At 40.2% G+C, this 22309-nt stretch overlaps 1 long non-coding RNA gene across 1 annotated transcript in view; it reads left to right on the top strand.

The window, feature by feature from the left end:
- Positions 1-238: 238 nt before the first annotated feature.
- LOC147165948 (uncharacterized) overlaps positions 239-22309 on the top strand; it is a 41209-nt gene continuing 19138 nt past the window's right edge. Inside the window, exons 1-2 of the long non-coding RNA XR_015096489.1 lie at positions 239-454; positions 9072-9188. This is a non-coding gene — a long non-coding RNA (uncharacterized LOC147165948). The remainder of the gene's footprint in view (positions 455-9071; positions 9189-22309) is intronic.

Genomic DNA, 22309 nt, shown 5'->3' on the forward strand with positions numbered 1-22309 from the left:
CGCTTGCTCTCTGGCTCGTTCTCTTTCGCCTCATTCTTTCCTTTTTCTTTTTTGGTCGCTATACCAGCATCCTCTCGACTTGTCTCCTTATAACTCCAGTATTGGGTCTTCATTCTAGAACGCGTCTAGAATGTTCTCTAAAACCTGGAATGAGCCTCCGGCTTACGTCAGAGAGAGAGAGAGAGAGCAAGGGAGGGAGGGAGGGAGGGAGGGAGAGCGAGAGAGAAGGAGTGGGGAGGACCAGACGCAGAGTCCACCCCACGCACATTCTCATCCGAGGACTTGGACGAGATGCTGCGTGGATGCTAGTGAAGCTAAAGCAATGGCGCCTTCTTCTATACGAACTGGATCAAGTTGACGTGACGCTATAGAACGGATGCTTGTCTCGCTCCCGATACAACAACTTTACAAAAGGGGCTCGAAACCGTTATAGGATGGATTTACCGTACAGCATGTAAGTCGTGTTTCTTCTTCTTCAAAAAAAAAGAAAAAAAAAAGTGATTGAGATTTCTTAATGGGTCACAATTGCAAGTCAATGCCAGGCGGTGTCCATTTTGTGCCAACCTGAGCGAACATGTGTGATTGTTAGCGGAACCATGGGAAAAGGTTCTCCCGTGTGTGTACGCGCGTGCGTGCGTGCGTTGCACCCGCGCGTGTGTGTGCCTGCAGACAGTATTGTGATGCTAATAATAAGCACGTTGTTGAACTTGATGTTGACCCCCCCCTCCCCCCACCCAATTTTTCTTATTTTTGAATCTACCAACTTTACTCTAATTAATTTACATTTTCTATTTTATCATGCATTTGTTTCAATAGAAATATCCAATACAATACAAAAGTACGTTATAACACGTATATTTGGTCATAAACTATACATTTGGAATCATTTTATACAATTAACAAATCAAATAAAAATATAATATGACACACGTAGGCAGTTAGTTTGAATTATAAAAATGTTTTAGCATTTTTACCTCTATGCTAAATCATGAGGCTGTTTATATTTGCTGATAATTCATAATCCAAACTGACTACTTTATTTAATTCTTAAACTTTAATGTTGGCTTTTGACAACGTTTATAGAATATTTTTTTCCACTAATGGGAAAAACTAAACATTTTTGTTCTTCGTTTTTTACATTGTGTAACAGATGAAAGTCTGTGAAATATAGTTCAACTATATGTAACTAGAATAAACAGTAACACATAATTGCATTACAGAGCCAAGTTTCTTACAACAAACTGTCAAAGAACCTGATAATACTTTTAATGAAACTGATTTGAAGCATCATTTTTTAACATTTACGTTGTTGTTTTTTTATAAAGCCTATACGACGTTTTTTTGCTGATTTAAAACTTTATTTATGAAAGCTTTATAATACAGTTTAATCAGGAAAAACACAAATAAGAATTACACTTACCAATATTTCTTAAATAGTTATATTGTGTTTTGAAATTAGTTTGCTCAATTTATGACCTATTTTTAAAGGTTATAATATAAAAGCATTTCGTGTGCATGCACGTGTATTTCCTAAATTAATTTCAGCACCCTGGACAGTGGTCGTATCGTTCCCTCGTCGCTGCCTCTCGTTTTCAGATCCTTTACGTCACATCGTATAAGTGCACTGCTGACAACAAATACGAATATTACGTAAAAACACAAGAGAGCATTTGAAACATAGACGAAGGTGTGTATGTACGTACACCCACGCTTCTGTATTTGTAGGGATGTGACGTAAAGCTTGGGGGCGTATGACGTTCTGAGTACAGTCCTGTACTTTTTAATCATATAGATATATAAATTCCCCAGTAGTCAGTCAAAAAAAAAAATGCAAATTTCAATTTAACATAATTGGAAATAATTCACGTTATGTTCCGGCTCATTTTTCAATTATTAATAAACAATACACATATAAATAAGTATGTTTTATTGAAATCCTTACGAGTTCTGATGCATGTAGGAAATTTAAATAATCTAAAGAAAGGTCTCTTGTTCACACACACGCGCGCGCGCGCACACACACACACACACACACACACACACACACACACACACACACACACACACACACACACACACACACACACACACACACACAAAGATGTATGTATGTTTTAGAATTAATAATCTTCATTAATTATTTGTGGCTATAGGCCTACGCAAAACAATATAATCTTAATTAATGTCTTAAACGTTCTGCTCATATCCTTTTAGCATCAGCTTTCTATTTCTATTAAACGGAAAATATTAATATTACTAATATGAAGCAAGATACTAGTGAAGGAAATGTGTTTAATGTTTAGTCTCGTCTATAATCACTTAAGTCACAGATTTGTTGCTTTCTTTAATTTACATAAATATGAGTACTATTAATATTATTGTAAGATAGTAAGATCCTCTGGGATGTGTTAACCCATTTACATTTTAAACCCTATTTTGCTCTCTCTATTGGACCTTTATGATCATTTTAGAGTCATTTTTGTCATCGTTAAATATTAGTATGCAGCCCAAGGCACTATTTATTATTTTACTCTCTATTGCTTCTCCATAAGGCAGAATGCCTGCTCACTGGTGGCCTATTTCTCACAAGAACTGCTGTATAGGTGTAGTAGCCTGAAATATGCTATTTAAAACTAAAACCTGCATTGCTGCTTGGTGGTTTGCAGGCTTTTTAATAATTCGGCACCAACGACCCACCTCCACGTGGGTCGCCGGCCACCGCGGCTTTGTAAGGCCGGGTAGGGAGACTCCTATCTCGGATTGCATGATAGGGAAGACCCGCTGTCAGCCTGGTGGATCTCAACCGTAGTCATAAAAATAAAATACTTTTAATTATTGAAATGAAATGGCTTCAATAGTTTTATTTTTTTCACAAAAATAAACATTTAAGACAAATGTACACGTCATGCTTTTAAGTGTAATGTGTTTCAATATTGATGCAATATTAGGAATGGACTTCAATAGGCTATATTACACACGCTATTGTTATGTTGTGTTGACATGTAGCTGCTTTTGTTGTATATTTGTGGTGTTCAACAACTCGTGGTTATAAGTAACTTTCGATGAATTCACTGTGTGTGTGTGTGCGCGCGCGCGCGCCTGTTTGTCTAAAATGGGGTCGATGCAAGGTGGCATTTAACGCAACAACACGTTTTGATGCTTCTTGTTTGTTGCGATGATTTAAAGGCTCTACGACCCACGCGTGGGGTTACGCGTCGGACTTTATCTCCGCGCGTTTGTGTATGACGACGTACGACAGGTGCGTGTGACGTCACCGACGTGCTGATGTCAGCCTCCGTGACTGCACTTGTCGTCAGCGTTCATTTGCGGCGGGGTTGCACAAGCGTGGCTTGTATTGCCGTGTAGTAACGCCAATTACGACGGCCCGTGAACGCAACTGTCTGATTAAAAAAAGGAAGGTGAGCGAGGGGAGGGGCGGAAGAAAGCTCTCTCCACGTGACCACAACACGCTGCAGCGTCGGTGCCGGCGGCGGCTCCTTTAAGAGAGATGTGGGTTAGTTTTTCTCTTTGGTTATCTAGCTGTATGAGTTTATGCAATATCATAAAGCTAGAGAACCGAATGTAGAAACTAATCCCGCGGACGTCACGTCAAGGATGGCTGCGAGGATGGATGGAGCGAGCACGAGGATGATGGTGGTGATGGAGGACCGAGAAACGCCAAACGTCGACCGCGTGGATCGCGTGGGGGGGAAAAGACGCCTCCTTCATACATTTTAGCCATTTTTTTGATGTACAGTGATATATTCTCGCGCAACCTGGAGCACAATATACAAAAAAAAATGGGGGCTTCATGGCGCTATGCATTTGTGGAGTGACTGGCACGCCGTGGGGGAGGTTTCATTCATGAAGGAGGTGCCGCTTCACTTGAACACGCATGCATGCCTTGTGTTATTATTCTTTCAATTGCCTTATTGTATGTTGGGCTTGACATGAACACGGTTGTGTCAGGCTTCTGATTGGTCCACTACACCAGCACACTCCTACTTTAAAACCATCCTACCTGTCTAGGCAGGAAACAAATGCACCTGTGCCCTTCGTTCTCTTGGAAATGTTATTATGGAACTTTGCATTGGGTGCCATCAAATTCCTGGAGTCGTCTTTTTTTTTTTTTTTTTTTTTTTTTCTTTTTAAGAGCTCAGTATTGTTCATTCGGAAATGTCATCATCATTGCTCTTTTTTTTTTTTTTTTTTTTTTTTTTTAAATATATATATATATATATATATACACATATATACATACATATATACATATATACATACATACATACATACCTTTTTTTTTTTTTTTTTTTTTGTGTGTGTGGGTGAGTATGTGTGTGTGCGTGCGTGCGTTTGTGTGTTTGTTAGCTCACCAGAAAACCTATTAGAAAAAAAAATCTTATACCGTTCACCTAAATCGAACACCAGGAGACCCGAGGAGTCGTCTTAATGGATGTGCTCACTGTAGGGCTAGGTCTATTCTATGGGTGTGCAGCCAAAAGTTTATGGGCCGAATATGATCTGGCCCGCCATGCAATTCTATTGAAAAAAATAATTAGGGATGTTTGATACCATTCTTAACCCACAATTGAAAGCACAATCTTAATTATTGCATCCCTTTTTTTCATTTAGTCATTTGGAAGTATAGAATCAACAATTCAGCCCCTTCATTCCAGGATTTAGCCGGATCCAAGCTGTATGTGTTTGGCCTACATTAACATGGAGGCTAACATTTAACCAGGCTCAGTAGTGCGAACGCATTATGGTCCAAGGAATCAAACCTTGGTCCCCTGTAGCCACATGCTTAACCACTCCCAAGCATCGCTGTATGTTATATTGCAGTATTTCATCACGTGCCAGCTATATACACAAATCTCCTGTCTGTATGATTTGAGAGGCAAGATTAGAGAGACACCGGGGTCAGTCTACTTTTTTTTTATGATGCAGCCTGTCACTCTTTTCCTTTCATCCGAGAAGGAAAAAAAAAGCCTCTCCTGGTTCCGCTCAGGATGTATTGTATTGTGTTAGAAGGGCCTGTTGAATTTTAAACAAGCCACAGTGCAGTGCGGGAGCTGCTATAGAGCTGCGGCTATAGCTTCTATAAAGTGTCGTGTCACTGAGTCACACATAGTGGCGAAGGAGTTAGCGTTAGCAAGATGGTGCTGTTTGCGTGTCATGTGACGGTAACCAGGATGTATGTTTATTTGCGTCAGTGTATGTTTATTTGCGTCAGTCTTATAGCTGTTGCAATTGTCCATAGGAAAATTATGCTGCGATCTGCATCGATGCTAATTCTGTTGTCCATAGAAATGTTAAAATAAATAGATATTTAGGTCCTCAATAATGGCATTCACACAAATTGGTCTTGTCATTAGTGCGTTGGCGCTGAAAGTTAAGCATTCACACCCTGGTTTGTCCAAAAATAATACTGAGAAACAAGATCCATATTGTTGGTGATGCTAAGAGACGCAAAATGGACGCAGAATGGATTTTTTTTTGTTTTGAGATAAGTTTGAATGCATAAGACAATATTAAGGCTGAAGCATTAACTGTACTTCCTTTCTAAAAATACGTGTGAATGCAAATACTTCACATTCTGCGAGTCCCCTCAAATATGGCCTCTACGCCAAAAGATTAGCATTTGTAGAGTTATTGTCAACTAAAAAGATGTGTAAATGCTGAGACGAGCAGACACGTGGATGCTGAATCAACCATCCAAACAGATGCTACTGTCGTTAGAGAATGTCAATGCTGAGAGATGAGCATGAATAAGATAGTGAAATAGTGGGACTACTGAAAGACAAGACAACCAGAACATCTGAAATGTATTTAGCTTTAAGAAGTTGAAATGGTGGAAGCTGTGTGCTGACTCCCATTTAACTGGCGGTTGAATGTGATGGCTTAGTTGTGAACATAACCACATCAGTTGTAAGCGGGTGTGTGCACTTCTGCAACCATATTAAAACATTTTACAGATTATAGTAAAATTAATCATGGTCTCTTTAAAAACAAAACAAAAAAAACACTTGGCATTTGGGGTGTGTCTACTTTTATATCCACTTCACGTGTCATGTTAGAAGGCCTCATATACTGCATGCCACGTGTCTGCTTAATACAATCTCTAGTAAAATGTAAATGACAAATATAACTGTTTCCCGGGTTTTTATTTCAGTTTTATGAAAAATATTGCCTCATTGTGCATCTCAGAATTCAATGCCATTTCTGAGTTGGAATTTCAATATCCACGATAATGTACTTTATGATTTGATAAGTACCTAAAAGCGTGTTAATGTGTGCCCCTTTTGTGTGTCCTTTAATGGGATTATCGCCTCACCAAGATAACGAATTTATAGCGCCATTTAATTTGACAATACTGTTTATGCTCTGCACATGCACCCGCACATAGTGTTTGCCCAGTTGTGGTAGGAATGAATGCATTGCTGTGGGGTAATAAATAGGGGGGTCGGGGGAAAAGGGGGTTGGGGGCGGCTTTGAGATTGAAATTCAGTCTGGCGAGTGACGGAGAGGCAGGCAGGCAGGCAGGCTAGACGTCGGCGTTCCCACATTAATATATGTGTCTGTCTGGGCCCTCTTCAGGCCCTCAGCACCAGATGGAGTCTGGTCTGGTCTGATCTGGTCTGGTCTACCAACACCTGCCACGCTGCATTGTCTCCGTCACTGATTACTCAACTTCCCATGTCTGCTTTTTAGCATTTTTATTGCTATGCTGTCTTTTATTCCAAATCATGTGCTTTGGTTGTGAATATTTTTTTATCGCAACGAGTGAACAGATTTATGTTGAGCAATTAGTGATTAAACCTGTAGGGATTAAATACTGAAAGTGATGGAATAACTGTTTTTAAAATGTCTTATTTAGCATTATCTGGGAGAAATGTTTTAAATAGACCTGTAAATGTTGATACCCAACAATATAAGCACAGATTATGCTATAATTGTTAATATGGACCAGCATTTGCACTATAATGGAAGAAAACTCACTGTCCCTATATCAGGGGTCTGAAACTCATGGCCCGGGGGCCATTTGTGGCCCCCTTACTTGACATCAAAGTTTCATGTTTGTACTGCCCCCTCCTGTTTGACTGTGTCATTGCCCTGGCCGTTTTGAGTATTTTATTTGTTTTAATCACTTATGGGTTACCATGGTTCAGGATCATGACAACTTTTGGCAAAACGTAATGCTGAAGTACCACCAAATGTAAGGAAACTGTCCCAGTCATGTGTTTTTCAACACCTGCCAGGAAGATCTCCAATCTCCCCAATCTTGTTTAAAGTACCGTTAATGTCCTAAACTGTTATTAATATAGATTAAGAAGAATGTATTAGTTGTGCTTTAAAAAAAGGAACCTTTTTTTTTGTGAAATACTTGATATTGCGAAAACATACACAAAGCAATTGCATGAATTGAGTTGAGACCCTCGATCTATGACATAACACTTTACATTGCAATAACTTCAAAAAGTGAACAAACGATTACAAAGATTTGTAGGTAAATGTCGGACCTTTTATAATAGTTTGTCAGAGGCTTTATTTATTTACTTAAGGTCTTAAAGGCAGTTTTGATCAAATGCTTTCACGGGCCTTAAATAGTCCACAGGCTTCAAGTTGCCTAGCCCTGCTATATACTGTAGATGTTATCACATTTATGTCTCATTCTGGATTGTACAATGTGTGCGTCGGCATCTAGATTCATTCTAGGGTGTTATTTGTACACCTCTGCTGGTATAGTGCCCATTTTTTTCCCCACCTCCGCAGAGTAAAATAAAGGTAGAACTATATGCTGCTACACAAGAAAACAAAGCACAGGCCACACTGCAGACTGCCATATAATGTGTGGGATTGACTAATTTAATCCCCAAAATAGAAATGTATATATATATATATATATATATATATATATATATATATATATATATATATATATATATATATATATATAAACCCTTTTCCCTGAACTTGTGAATTCCGGGGTTGGTAGCCTAGCAACAGGCTCTGACCCATGTGAGGGAACCAAGGGAAAGAATTTGAAAGGCTGACAAGCCGGCTTTAAATCCGCGAAGGACGTCAGATATTCGGTGGATGTAATCTCGCACTACTTTGTGTAATCGCTTGTGAAGTGCGCTGCTTGTGTGCCTCTCAGTGTGTGTGCGTGTGTGAGTCCAATTGTCATCCATTTAGTATTGGCAGCTAAAATAATTGCAAGAAACATTTTAGGTCACAAGGAGAGATGTTGTTTTACCGTCAATACATTTACTGTCCACTTCATTTGGTACAGTTTTTTTGCATTGGATGTCATGCTTCCAAAGCAAATATTCTGCTTACAGTTATTAACTCATTCTCTGCCAATGACGGCTATAGACGTCAAAAATTAATTTTAACTATTAGTTTAAAAAAAAAAATCCACTTTTGCTAACAAGAGTATGAAAACCTAGAATTGTTATTTTCTTTTAAATTTAGAACAGATATAACATTTGTGATTAATCGTTAGTTAAATAGTGAAGGAATGTGATTAATTACAATTAAAAAAAATTTAATCGCCTGACGGGTCTAACTAAAAAAAAAAAAAATAATAAGGGCCGTTTAATCGTGATTAATCGCATGATAATTTTATATCTGTTATTAATGTACAATAAAAAATTGGATTTCATAAAAAATGAAATTAAATGAAAAATTGTTAAACTAATAGAAATAGTTCACATACATTTTTGACGTCTATAGTCGTCAATGGCAGTGAATGAGTTAACATTTATGTTATATACAGTGCTTATTGTTAGATTAATATTATATTGTCAGAGTATTGCATACGGCAGCTTTAATGTCACTATATGGTGCAGTTGTATCCTAAATGAATAAACAGACTGGCAAATAATATAAAATAGGAGGAGCCCCCCCCCCAAAAAAAAAGGATTGGTTTTCTATCATACAACATTAAATATGTATAGCATCGCTTAAATGTTATATATTATAGCGTGCTGCACATGTAGTTACTGCATATGATTCATGTTCACAAATGAGACCTTTTTCTTATAAATGCGGTTTTTTTTTGCTTCCAGGTATTTGTGAGAAACACAACACATCCCCAATCAGCAGGCCTGTATGTATGTGAACCTACAAGCAAAATGGCAAAACTAGCAGATTTTCATCAACACAAAGGCTTCTTCACATTGCAGGTGAGAGGACATACATGCCTGCGGTGCATTATGGGTGAAGTGTTATGATATGTGTTAGTATTTTTGTAAGATTACACAAACATTTTGATGAAACTTTGTGAAATGGTGGACCGTTAGGATTTTTGTTGTTGTTGTTGCTTCACTGTTGATGTGGAAGATTTTGTACTATTTTGCCTTCAACTGTGCCCTACTCAGTCGCATTCCAGTTTTTATTGCTCTAAATGCGTTATATTCAGTAAGGGGGTACACCATTAGTGACTGTGAAAAAATATTAAAAAGGCAGAAAAGCGAAAGAAAAAAAACCCAAAATAGTACAGTGAGTACTATCTTCTAGTGAGGTATGTGTCACGTATGATTTACAGGTGCTACCTCTACATTTTTTTTCCCCCAATTCATTGAATGTTCCGAGACAGACACTTGAGTGGTTCCACTATATGAAATGTGTCAAGGTCATACTTGAAATGCGCTGCACTTACTTGTGTGATCAAAGTCTTTTAAGCTCTTCGTTGATGTGAAGACGCAAAGGTGAATCCTTTTGTGTCATCTAAGTATTATGATCCCTTTATGGAGACGTAAGAAGTCGCCTTAGAGTATCGGAGCGGTTAAGTAGTTTGGCCACATACAGCGTGCTGTTTTTTTTCACATTATTATGTTTAGATTATACAGAGGTATGAAATATTAACTCATTCACTGCCATTGACAGCTATAAACGTCAAAAAATTAATTTGAACTATTTCTATTAGTTTACATTTTTTTCCCACTTTTGTTAACAAGAGTATGAAAATTTACATTTAGAACAGATATCAAATTTGTGATTAATCATGAGTTAACTAGTGAAGTCATGCGATTAATTACAATAAAACAAAATAATCGCCTGACGAGATGATTTTTAAAAAATTAGGGGCGTCAGGCAATTACAATTTTTACTCATAATTAATCGCATGAATTCAATTGTTAACTCACGATTAATCACAAATTTTCTATCTGTTCTAAATGTACAATAAAAAAATCTAGGTTTTCATACTCTTGTTAACAAAAGTAGAAAAAAAAAGTTAAACTAATAGAAACTGTTGAAAAAAATTTTTTTTTTACATCTATAACCGTCAATGGTAGGGAATGAGTTAATGGCATTCATTTACCATTCTACTTGAATAATTTTACTTATATTTGTTGTATTCTTTAAATAAATAAATAGATAGATAAATGAAAAAATACATAATTCATAAATTAAAAATATATATATTTCTAAATGAAATGAACCATTGAAAAGGTTAATCAATTGCAATTAATTTAATTATAAATAATAACATAAACATGAGAATGGATTCTCATTTTATTATAAAAAATTTACATTTTGTCTTATTCTATTTCTTTAAAACCAAATACTAATAATGCCTTTTTAAGATCAAACGTGGCCCTTGGCGCAGACAGACAGTCAGACACATTTCAGTATGCACCTCCATGCCTGTGTTGCTTTCACTACACTGGACAGTACGCTACAAGATGCATCTGGAAAAATAAAGTATTTCCTTCCTTTTCTGGAACATTTCCTACCTCCTCTGTGTCACACTGTGTACAGATGCTTCATACAGCTTCATATCAGGGGCCGTCGGCCCAGCTATAGTGCTAGCTAGCCTGCAGCCTCTCGAGGGCGGATGAAAGGATGAAACCGCAAGGAGAAGGGACAGGTGGCAAAAGTACTCACACCGTGTACTTAAGTACAGGTACTTCTGTAAAATACAACTTTGGTAAAAGCAGAAGTATTGAGTAAAAAAGTTTTTTTTTTTTAAACTACAGACTCTCAAATGTACTTGAGTACAGAAGTAAAAAAACATTTTTTTCAAGGACAATGCACATTAATCATCATAACAAAAAGGCATCACAGTTTGCAAAGTGTCTTGCGTAACTGCTCACCCCTCATTTTGAGAAAAAAATAATTGGAGGCAATAACTTCAAAGAGGCAGCTGGTGTACTTAACTTTGCAGGCAGCCAATCATATTGTGCCTTGCTTAAACACCCCTTGACCTTTAGCGGTGACAACCAGTATATTAGCACCTTGACTTTTTAAAACTACAGTAAACCGTATAACCGGTAATCGGCTCATGCCTATACTATACACAGACAGTTTCCTTATTTTATTAACTTTCAAACTGCTTGTAGCGGAACGGCTGAATAAAAAATACAGCACGTTTGCCTTGATCCCATTGCTTTGCTAACAATGTCTTTGCTAACATTTGCTAACACAAGATTAGTTAATGATAACAACTGAAACATAAAATTTTGCCCATTTGTGTTTTGTTTTTTTCCAGATTCAATTAATCAATCAAGATCTCAACTGTAGTTTAGCCTCTACATTATTATTATTATTATTATTATTATTATTATTATTTTACAACATCATGACAGCTGTGAAGCAAAAAAAAAAAAACACTAAGCGAGAGCTCAAAACCTTAGCTGTTTCAAATGAAGAAAGCCAGCAAAATAAATACTCAATTACAGATTTTATGAACAGTATTTGTTCTGCATTACCGCTCCTTAGCATCTCCCTTCGTCTCCTCCACAAGCCGGAACATTAGCCTCGCTACGCTAACAGGCGCGAGGGCGCCATGCACTCGCCTCGTGCACGCTTCCCACAAACTAGAGTAGGAGCGAGGAGAGGAAGAGGGAGAGGTTCATCATCTGAGGAGAAAGTGAAACCATTTGATTTGAATTCCCTCCAGGGGGCCGGATGATGTTGCGTGGCGTCGGCCTAGTTTTAGATGAACCTCCTCCTGCTCCTCGGGGGGCAGGGGGGTGGGGGGGGGGGCAGCCACGCGAATATCAGAGGAGATTCCGCCGCCCGTGACGATCTTCCTACGTAGCGTCGGACCACGCAACGTGAAGGGGCTCAGTCGATAGCGCATCCTCCATATGCTTGATGCAAGCGAGCGGCGCTTCGGAACTCGGCCTTGAGAAGCCGTTAACGGGACTCCGTCTTGACGGCGAGATGCGTTAAAAGCGGATGTGACAGCGCACACGGTGTTCACGCTTTGGTCTACCTTCAGACTTGGGTGGCAGTGCAGCTGTGTGTTGTTTGTGTGCCGTTTCACGCAGTCAAGTGCGCTCTGAAATGAAATCTTTACACATCAACCAAGCATCTTTTTTCACTCTCTTTGGCGTACTTCATCTCACAGGCACATGTTCCTCCCTCTCTCACTTTCTTTCCTTCTAACCTTCCGTACTTGTCTGCTTCTCTCCTGTCCTTTTGTACTTCTTTCATTAGTTAGGTTTCCATCCAATTGTTTCGAATTTTTTAAGCAAATTTACGGAAAATGCGCAAAACGGACATGGGACTTACGCCTGTTTCCATCTGTTCTTCTTTTGCGAATATTGAGAGGGAACTCCGCCGCTGTAGGTGGCGGTATACATCATAGATGTGATCCACCAGTAATTTAAAGGAAGATGACCATGCGATGACGTCGTATGAGTTTTCTTTCGTAATTCTTGATAAACCGTAGCGTTTCTTTGCTGTTTTCCATCTAAAATAGGATTAACTCATTCAGTGCCATTGACGACTATAGACGTCAAAAATCTATTTTAACTGGGCTGGCAGTCATTGAATTAATATTCCAAAAAGATTTCTGTTTTGTCGTCCTCCCCCAAAACATACCTTACTTTATCGTCCGACATCGCTTTGGGACTACAAACGTACGTTCCACGTAATATCCGGTCAAAACGTGCGACGTGTATCCGGTAATGCGAGCGGTTATTCGCAAAACATGTTTTCGTAGCCAAAATTAGCATTTTCTTTTTTTCGATACGCTTCAAAATCCACCCCCTCTAAGCGTAAAAACCTTTTTTCGAATTTCTAGCATTTCCATTCAGTTTTATGTTCGCATTTCTGGAAAATTTGAATACAAATGGGTGGATAGAAACCCAACTACAGCCACATGTACCTCTCTCACTTTCTTTCCTTCTATTCTTCCATCTCTCCTGTACTTTTGTACTTCTTTCATTGTTATCCTTCCATGCTTTTATCCTATCCTTGTATCCCTCTATCCTCGTTTCCTTCTATTGTTTTTTTTCCCTGTGTGTACTTCTTTCCAATCTTGTTGTAGAATATTTCCTATTATCTCTTCATCCTTGTCTCCTTATTTCCTTTTGTCTTTCTGAAGTATGTTTGTATTGTATTGTTCTTGCTTTCCTTCTATCCTTCTGTCCTTTGCTTGTATCCTTCTTTCCTTGTATTCTCTCGTTGCAACCTTCTTTCCTCTATCCTTCTATGCTTGTATCATTCTTTCCTTCTGTCCTTCTCTTATTGTATACAATCCTTCTTTGCTAGTATGCTACCATCTTGTGCTTCTATCCTTGCATCCTTCTTTGCATCCTCGCGTCCTTTTCTCTTACCTAACTCGTTTTCATCGTCCAAATTTTCTCATCCCACCATCCCTCCTCTATCATCACATCTTTTCACCCTCTTTGCATCCTTCCAACTTCGCATCCGCCCAATCCCCCGTGCACCCTCTCTTCCTTGTATCCTGAAATCCACTCGTTTTTCCACCCCTCTTTTATGCTCCCATCCTCCACCCTCGTTCAAAATCAGCTCTCCAGCCCTCAGCCGCCCCAGAGAAACCAATTCGGAGTGCTCTGCTCCGCACCGTCATGGCGCGTTGGCCAAGGGAGATGGAGTCCTTTCAGGTTCTCGGCTACACAACACACACACACGCAAACACAAATTTACTGTATGCCACAAGGTACCACCAACTCCCCCTTACCCCCCCACCCCCCTTCCCTTCCCAACATGCCTGCAGTATTTGCAGGGCAACGTGACAGAACTCCTCCTGAGGTTCTCTTGGAGTTATTCTGCACATTATGTGACCTTTTAAGGGGTTTTTCGCTTAAAAATGCGCACATGGGCGTGTGCGGCGGTGACCGTTGCACTCTGAGTCTCATGTGTGCACGCTCACAGTACACTTGTCAGATTTAAATGCACAGCAAATCAAGCACTCCCTCATAGGTTTAAGCGCACTGGTTGTGAGTATTGTCACGGCCTCCTAAATCTGCTTTTAACCGCCTGCAGAGATTTCTCACCGTTTTTTTTTTTGTATGCATCACCCAGCTCACTGGGCTGTTCTTAAAAGTTGATTTAAATTACACCCTCTGCTTTATGCTTCTTGATAGGATATAAATCTCTTGAAATGAATGCACTTTGTGGGTGTGCGCGCAGAGTAGTGGCAGCGTATGTTAACATAAATTAAAGTCTTTTTGCTGCAGAGCCGATTGGAGGAAGGATTTTATGATGCACAATATTCACAACTGGTAGTCTTTTTGCACTTGTCAACTTTAACACTTATGAAGAAATTCAAATATAATAATTTAAATTGAATAAATTAATCTTACAATTTTAACTACAGTGGTACCATAGACTGATTTGCGAACAAAACTTGGAGTTACTAGTGTTATGGCGACAGAAAATTTCACAAGCAGTAGACAATGACCAATTCTTTAAAAAATGACCAAATGGTTCAAGCTGCTAAAAGCCACTCTTCGTTGAAGTTTAAACATAAAAAACAAACAAACAAATAAAAAAACTAAACAACATTTCACTAGTAAACTATATACCGTACTAGCATTTCCTTACATCTAGCTTACTGCTAACACATAATGGGGAACACCTTAAACGGGCTAATTAAATCAGCAATAATATCATGGTAGTTTTAAACCTTTAAACAACTTATATTTAAATACAGACAGATCATTTGTCACAAACTGAAGGTGTTCGTGGTTTTGTTAGACTTAAATTGCGGGAAACAGGGAGGCAAAGCTGGATGAAGCTCAAAAAAAGATTGCTTTTACCCCCAAAAGGCAAACAAGGCACACGGAGGAATCGAAATACTGTACTAGTAGGAACATCAACAGAAACAAATGAACCGATAAAGACTGAAAGAAACCATTAAACTAATTACAAGCAAATTGACGAGACAACGAGGAACACCTGCACAAGACATGCGTGACTGAAGTGAGCGGATTGGTTGACACAAGGGACCGGGCTGATGAGAACAAGCCTAACGAGCACAATAATAATCTAATGAAAACAAGTCGACCGAAACGCAGATGACAACAGACACCAATACTCACTATTATATTATTTATCCTTTGCCAAAAACAACAAAGACTACTCTTTGCTGCCGCATTCTTCAAATCTACATGTTGTGTGTCTGTCGACATTATACTTGCCCCCTGCTGGTCAAGGCATGCACGCACACCAGAAGGAGCAGCACAATGTCCACGGAATTATTAAAGCATGAAATCACGATGCTCAAACTGCTTAACACTTTACATTATATTTGATTATGTTATTACTCTATGATAAATTAATATGTAAGAGTATGCAAAAAATATGTTGTAATTTTTTTGTTGGTGTTTTTTTTTTTACAATTGATTTTAATAGGGAAATCCAAGTATATACCCCACTCAAGGCACCACTGTATCTCTAATTTGTGCCACTTTTGACTTGTTAGCCAAACAATATTGGAAGAAAAACACCAATTGAAATAAAATGAAATAATGTTGACATCTGGGCTTGGTATATTATGATGCTCTTTAAATGTGTTAAACAGTGAATTAATAAATCTTGCGAAGTAAAGTAGTGGTATCTATTCTCTTGTTCTTTTAGCCAAACTGCAAGATAAAAATATGTAATTGTATCTTATATTACAGAAAGATGGAGTAGTGATTTAACAAGTAAAAAATAAAGAAAAACAAGAAATAAGCAACTTTATCGTGATGGCATGGTCCAGCAGGATGATGGATGGATGGTGAGGGGTGCGCAGGAGGGGAGGCACGAGGGTGCGCTGAAAAGCAGCAGGCTGGAGATTGAATGGGAGCGGGAGCAGAAAGGAGGGAGGGGAGGGTGGCATTAGTGGCGGGTGGACGCAGTTTGGGGGTATTTGGAGGGGGCGAGCGGTGGGGTCCCCTCTATTGGTTCAATGCAACGGCCGGAGCAGCTGTGAAAAGAGGTCTCCCCTTTTTCCCACGCCCGACGAGACGCACGAACGCCGCCTCAGCCTGCCAGGGTCAAGTCACATGGCTAATACACACACACGGAGGCCTCGCGCAACACACACACACACGTTTATTGTGTGTATGCACACAGGCACATTATTACATGAGCATTAACAGACACAAAGCTTCTTAGCTGAAATGTTAATTAAACAAAAAGAAAGGATATTACTTATGCTCAAAGCACATATATACTCACTAATTTGTAATTTTGTGACCTTTTTGTGCACATTTTTTCTTCTTCTTTAATTTCATCACAATCACAATATTTGGGGGGAGGGGGTATCACAATTAGATTAGATTTGTAAATTATTTAGCCCCACTTTCTTATTAATATTGTGCCCTGATATATGTCATTAGGTTAAAAAGCTACATTAAATACATAAATAAAAAAAAGAGTTGTTCTAAAGTGATGCATCATACTAGATGTTGCACTTCACCTATGATCATATTCTCAAAAAACAGGCATGGGAAGGTGGGGGGGGGGGGGTGGTCTAAAGGCTTTGTCCAAACCAGGGCCCCACCACCCACCATTGCCAGATGCCCTATTGCATTGTGTGCCCCCCCCCCCTCAAAACTGCACCCCCTACCCCACCAACCTCTATGTCTCTTTCCACCATGATGTCACCCTCCTTGTCTGCATGTCAGCGCCTCCACGAGAACTTGAGTGTGGGAAGGCAAAGGGGGAGAGGGGGGGGGGCGTCGGGGTGCCGAGTGCTTGGCGTTGGGAAGAGTCTGGTCCGAGAGGTCAACGCGTGGACTTGAACAACGAGCTGAGCTGCGGCGATTTGCCTAGCAACTGGAATGTAGATGGATGCGTCGCACCAAATCAGTCTGGGCAAACTCTTTCGGCGGCGTCACAAAAGATGTAAAAAGTGGAGGGAGGTAAAGAGGAAGGGGAGGGGGGCGGGTCTGTCTAAAACCATCTGTTTACACTTCATTATAGCACAAATGTACACTGATAGGTGAGACTTAAATAACACAGTAGTCCTCCTTGGCTTGCTCTGGAGGGAAAATTAGCAGAAATATGTTTTATGTGACCCCACTAGTCCAAACATGAAATTCTGATTAATATTACGTTTATGGAATATGAGTTATGCAGCAAAATCCAGCCGTTTTATCCATCTCAGGGGGCGGCCATTTTGCCACTTGCTGTCGACTGAAGATGACATCACAGTTGCTCAGGGCTCCGACCAATCACAGGTCGCCTGTTTTCTGAATCTGAGCTGTAACTGGTTGTTGTTTGAAACCTGAGCAACTTCGATGCCATTTTCACTCGACAAGTGACAACATGGCCGCCTTCTGATATTGCCTTCACAGATGTGCATGTTGCACATCCCACTATACCATCACAGATGCTGAGTTTTTAAACAATGTGAATTGTGGACTCATCAGACCACAGTCCACTTTTCCACTATGCTTCAATCCATCTCAGACAATCTTCATTGTTTATTTTGAAAATAAAATAAAATGTATTTAAGGTCTAATCCAATAAATGAAATTAAATAAATCATGTAAAATGTCATTAATTTTCCTTCGTTATCACCTTTGCATCTTTACTTTCTTCTTACATTATGCCCACTCCTCATGTGCCCGGTTGTCCTCCCGTGTGAAGAAGAGGCAATTGTGTAGCAGGAGACAATGACTAACAAACGACACAATTAGCCGCCACAAGATGCATTGTGGCAATTAGGGCGCACAAAGGCAGGGGAAGGTGCGGCTTTGTAGCGCACTGTGTGCATTTGCCTTCACGAGTGCAAATCAGGCCTTTGCAGAGTCGAGTGGCCGCGGAGACAATGGCGGACAGGATGCACAACACGTGTTCAGCCATTTTCAGGCCTTTTTATGAACAGGAGACAATGGCAACTACGCTGTCTAATAAATGTGCTCTCTCCTTGTGCGCAAATGAGCGAGCTACAAGTTAACAGGCCCCGAGGCTTTGTGTTGGATTTGAGTGAACTAAAGTTTGGGGCCGCGCTGTCCATCTTTTAGTCACGCTAATAAGAAGAGAGCACTTGAGAGACAGTACAGATCGCATATATATATATATATATATATATATTGATGGAGGGAGAGGGAGAGAGAGAGAGAAAATACGTGTCCAAAATAAAGAACCAACTAATCATATTAAGTTAATAAATGTTTTTTTGTAATAAATGAGGTCACAACATTTGGAGATACATACTTTTTGTTAGACACTGATTGATTGGATTTGTAAAATATAGTGATTTTTTTTCAAATTAATGAATGTATTTATTTTTTATCTGTCAACTTGAACATGTTACTTGTTACTTTCACTTGCAGCTGGCTTGTAAGGCACAAAGTGTGCTCGTGTGTGCGTGTGTGTGTGTGTGTGTGTGGGTGTGTGTGTGTGTGTGTGTGTCATCTTCCTCTGTTGGAGCAGCCGGAGGGGATTTCTTTCATGCAGTCAGATAGCATCCAGGCAACCCCCTCTTGCTTTTTTTTTTTTTAAACTTTTTCATAAGACTTCTTTAACCTTGATAAATGAAGTTATAGGGCAAGAGGGAGGAAAGTTGCATAGAAGAGAGAGAGAGAGAGAGAGAATGGGAGAAAGAATGGGTAGAGAGTTGGAGAGCGTCACTGACTCCCCCCTACTGGCTCGCTCTCAGGATCAATAACAATCGGGGAGCTGCTGAGCACTCCTATCTGGCAAGGGGATAAGCGAGGGGGGAGGACCTGAGGGGGAGGTAAAGCAAGAGCCTCACCGGTGCCATCTTGTCATGTTATTTCTGCAAAAATATTCAACACGGGATGTACAATGACTCCTCCAACTTCCTACCGGGAGCAGATTTAGGATGTGAACTTCGAGGGCGTTCAACTCTTAATCCCCACGCCGACACTCGGCATTGTGAAGAAACATATCAAACAATTCCTGAGAATCTAACGAGTTGGAACCGGTTTGTAATTCTCATTCGTACCTGTGTACCCGGCCTCTCGCCCAAACTGACCCACCCTTGACCCGAATATGAGCAAGCAGTCTAGAATTTTTGATGGATGAATACTTGTCTGTATGCCCCTAAAAAGGAGTCTTGGTACATCCAACCTGCCTGCTAAATCCTTTCACTGGCAAATGTGATTGGGTGCGCTGAATCCGCAGCACTGCCAATTCCCTGTTAAGTGTTGCAGAAGTGTCTCAGTTATAGCACAAACTGTCCCCTAAATATCCCTCGTTGGAAGTCCAGTCTAATAGGATTATCTGATGATTTCTGTCATTGGATTTGTATAGTTTTACAGCGCATTATTAGGGACCAGGAGTGAGTTATGTACTGAGGACACCTGAGATTTTGATCGCCCTCCGGCTTGACTCTAATCCTTCGCCCCCCTCCTCAGCATCCCATGCGTCCGTTCCTCACCCTCTCGCTACTTTCTCCTGCCCTTAATTGAGTTAGGCATCAGTTGACTGCCTCAATCTCGCTTGGAGAAAAGGTTGAACCTCCCTTCCCAGGAGGGGAGATCATTGCCTACGCTGGTTGACTAGTGTAATCCCTGCTATCCCACTGCCACCTGGGGGAAAGGGGCACCACGCTCAATGGCTAAAGACACTCTCGCGGGGCATTAGACCTCTAGTGAAGTTCATGTCTAAAACTTTGCAGTAGTGGACTTAGTGGCGGGAATTTGGCACATGCAGTGCATTGTTTGTACTCAAAAAGTCTAACATGCATGATTCTTGCGTCGGGTGTGAATGGTCCTGGGTCCAAATCCCGGACGAGCTCTTTAGTTATAGGCACGGAGTACCGCTAGAGGACTAGGTCCATGGATGGATTAGAGCAGTGGTGTCCAAACCGTTTGTGGCCCGCGGGATATACTAAAAATGACATTTGCTACTAATAAATTTGGTGTTTCTAAAATTAACTCAATCAAATAGTCACAACATTTCTCTTCATAACACTGTGGTGGATAAAAAAATATCAGTAATTAATTATTACAAGCAAAAATGATTCCCTTCACTTTTTGTGAGCATGTATCACATTTTTCACACAAGTTACTGCAGATTGCTCCCGTTTTGGTTCTGAATGCAGTATTCAGCTGCTGTTTAGTGTAAGGACTGATATTTTCTACTTGTTACTTGGTCTCTGACCACCCCAAAATCGTCTACAATCCTAAACTATTTGCCTTATAGAAATCTGTTTAGGTAGCAGTTTAAAAAAAAACCATTGTATTATATAAACAATATGCAATTACCTGTTTTGACTGCTTTTAATGAACTTCATAAATTAAAGTAAAAATCCAAAAACAAAAACAACAAAGTGGCCCCTGCATCCTTCGATTTTTTTCTCTATGCGGCCCTCGGAAGAAAAAGTTTGGACACTTAGCGCCATCTAGTGGTCAAAGACTAGTGGTCACACACACTACGGTGGCTCAGAGAGATCATATTTCGCAAGCCTACCGCCAATTCACATTTTGCGTGAGCGAACGAGCATCTCGGCGAGCGCCCCGCAAGACTAGATTAAAATTGCAGACCAATCCTCCTTTAATTGATTGATTCAAGACTTGATATGATTACAAAAATATACGCAAGTCTATACAAATCAGTGTCTGTTTTTGTCCCAAACCCTACTAAAGTCTCACGAGAACATGTTTCCAAGATGTGCGAGTCCAATGGCAACGTGCAGCACCAAAAGGCCCGTTGACCCCGTTCCCCCCCCCTCGTCCTCTCAACTTCAACACACAAACTCTCCATTTGCCTTTCACCTCTCTGAGCTCCCTCCATCCATCCATCTATCCGTCCGTTCTTCCATCCATCCTGCCGCACGCCCACAATGCGTCGGCTGTGTCCCGCGGTGGCCACAAAGCAGCCCTGAACTAACAATATCACCAAGGCCTGCCTGGAAGCCGCTCAGGCCCATTGTGCTCGGTCAGAGGGGAGTTAACACCCATGTCTGAGCCCAATGAATAGCATTATTGTGTCTGAGACACGCAGCGCACCCCCTCGCCCCACATCCGTGCCCCCTCGGACCCTGCCGCCGCAACCCCCCCCCCCCCCTCCCCTTCTTAAACTTGCCTCTCGTACTCGGCCACTCTTGCAACTTCCATCCAAACCTTTACTTGTGTGCTCCAGTGAAAGCTTGTTCAGCGTTTTGTTTTGTTTAAAAGTGGAGAAAGCGCTCTGTTTCTGGAAGCCATTTGATTTGGTTGCTGTGGTGTGGTGAGGTAGAGAGGGGGTTGAATTTGGCATTGGCTCCGTCTCACACAATGGAAGTATGAATCCTTTAAGAAATACACCCCCACACGCACCCACCGCCACCAAACTGCTATTATCATAAGAAGAGAGTTTGCTGGAGCCATTTGAATGATTCGAGATGACACAAAAGCTGCCATGTGATTCTTTGACAACGTTTCTTTGGAGCAGCACTGGTGCAGCCAAAACATTTCCATTCCTTCACACGCTCTTTGGCGTCAACACAATTTACTTCTTTCCTTGGAACGTTTTTCTTTTAAACATTTTTAATGGGTCCTTTTGAATCTTAATTTTAGGGATGTTTTTTTGTATGCTGTTGTTGTTGATTGTTGCTTGAATTTAGTGAGGCAAAGACAAATATGTTGTTTTCGGATTTTGTTGCTTTCAGTGTGACTCGTTCAAAGTGTACACCGCCTCTTGCCCAAAGTCAACTGGGATAGGCTGCATCAAACCTGCGGCCTTAACTCATTTGCTCCCAAAAACGTATAAAAACGGTCTATTTTAAATATTGCCATGGTCTCAAAAACAGATGTATAAGTTTTTTTAATGTTTTTTAATGCTAGAGCATAGAGAAGGCTTTCATGCAGCCGCTGACCTGAAGAGCACGCTTAAAGCAATGATAGTTATAAAAAAGATGGCCAGCAGGTGGCAGCAGAGTATAAGAGATCAACCAGGACCATGTAAAAAAAAAAAAGAGGCTATTTTCCCCATTGTTTTAAACAGATTAGTGAATAATGATGAAACTTAGCTATATTCTAATGCTAATTGCTGCAAAATGGAAATGTACTTTTTTCCTGATGAAAGAAGAGACTCTAATCTTTCTCTTAGTGGGTTCCATGTTTTTATAGCAATAGAACACAATATTCTGTGGGCCTTGCAA

Source organism: Leptonotus elevatus, chromosome 11 (assembly GCF_054856555.1).
Source record: "Leptonotus elevatus isolate MCC_2025b chromosome 11, RoL_Lele_1.0, whole genome shotgun sequence".
NCBI lineage: Eukaryota > Metazoa > Chordata > Actinopteri > Syngnathiformes > Syngnathidae > Leptonotus > Leptonotus elevatus.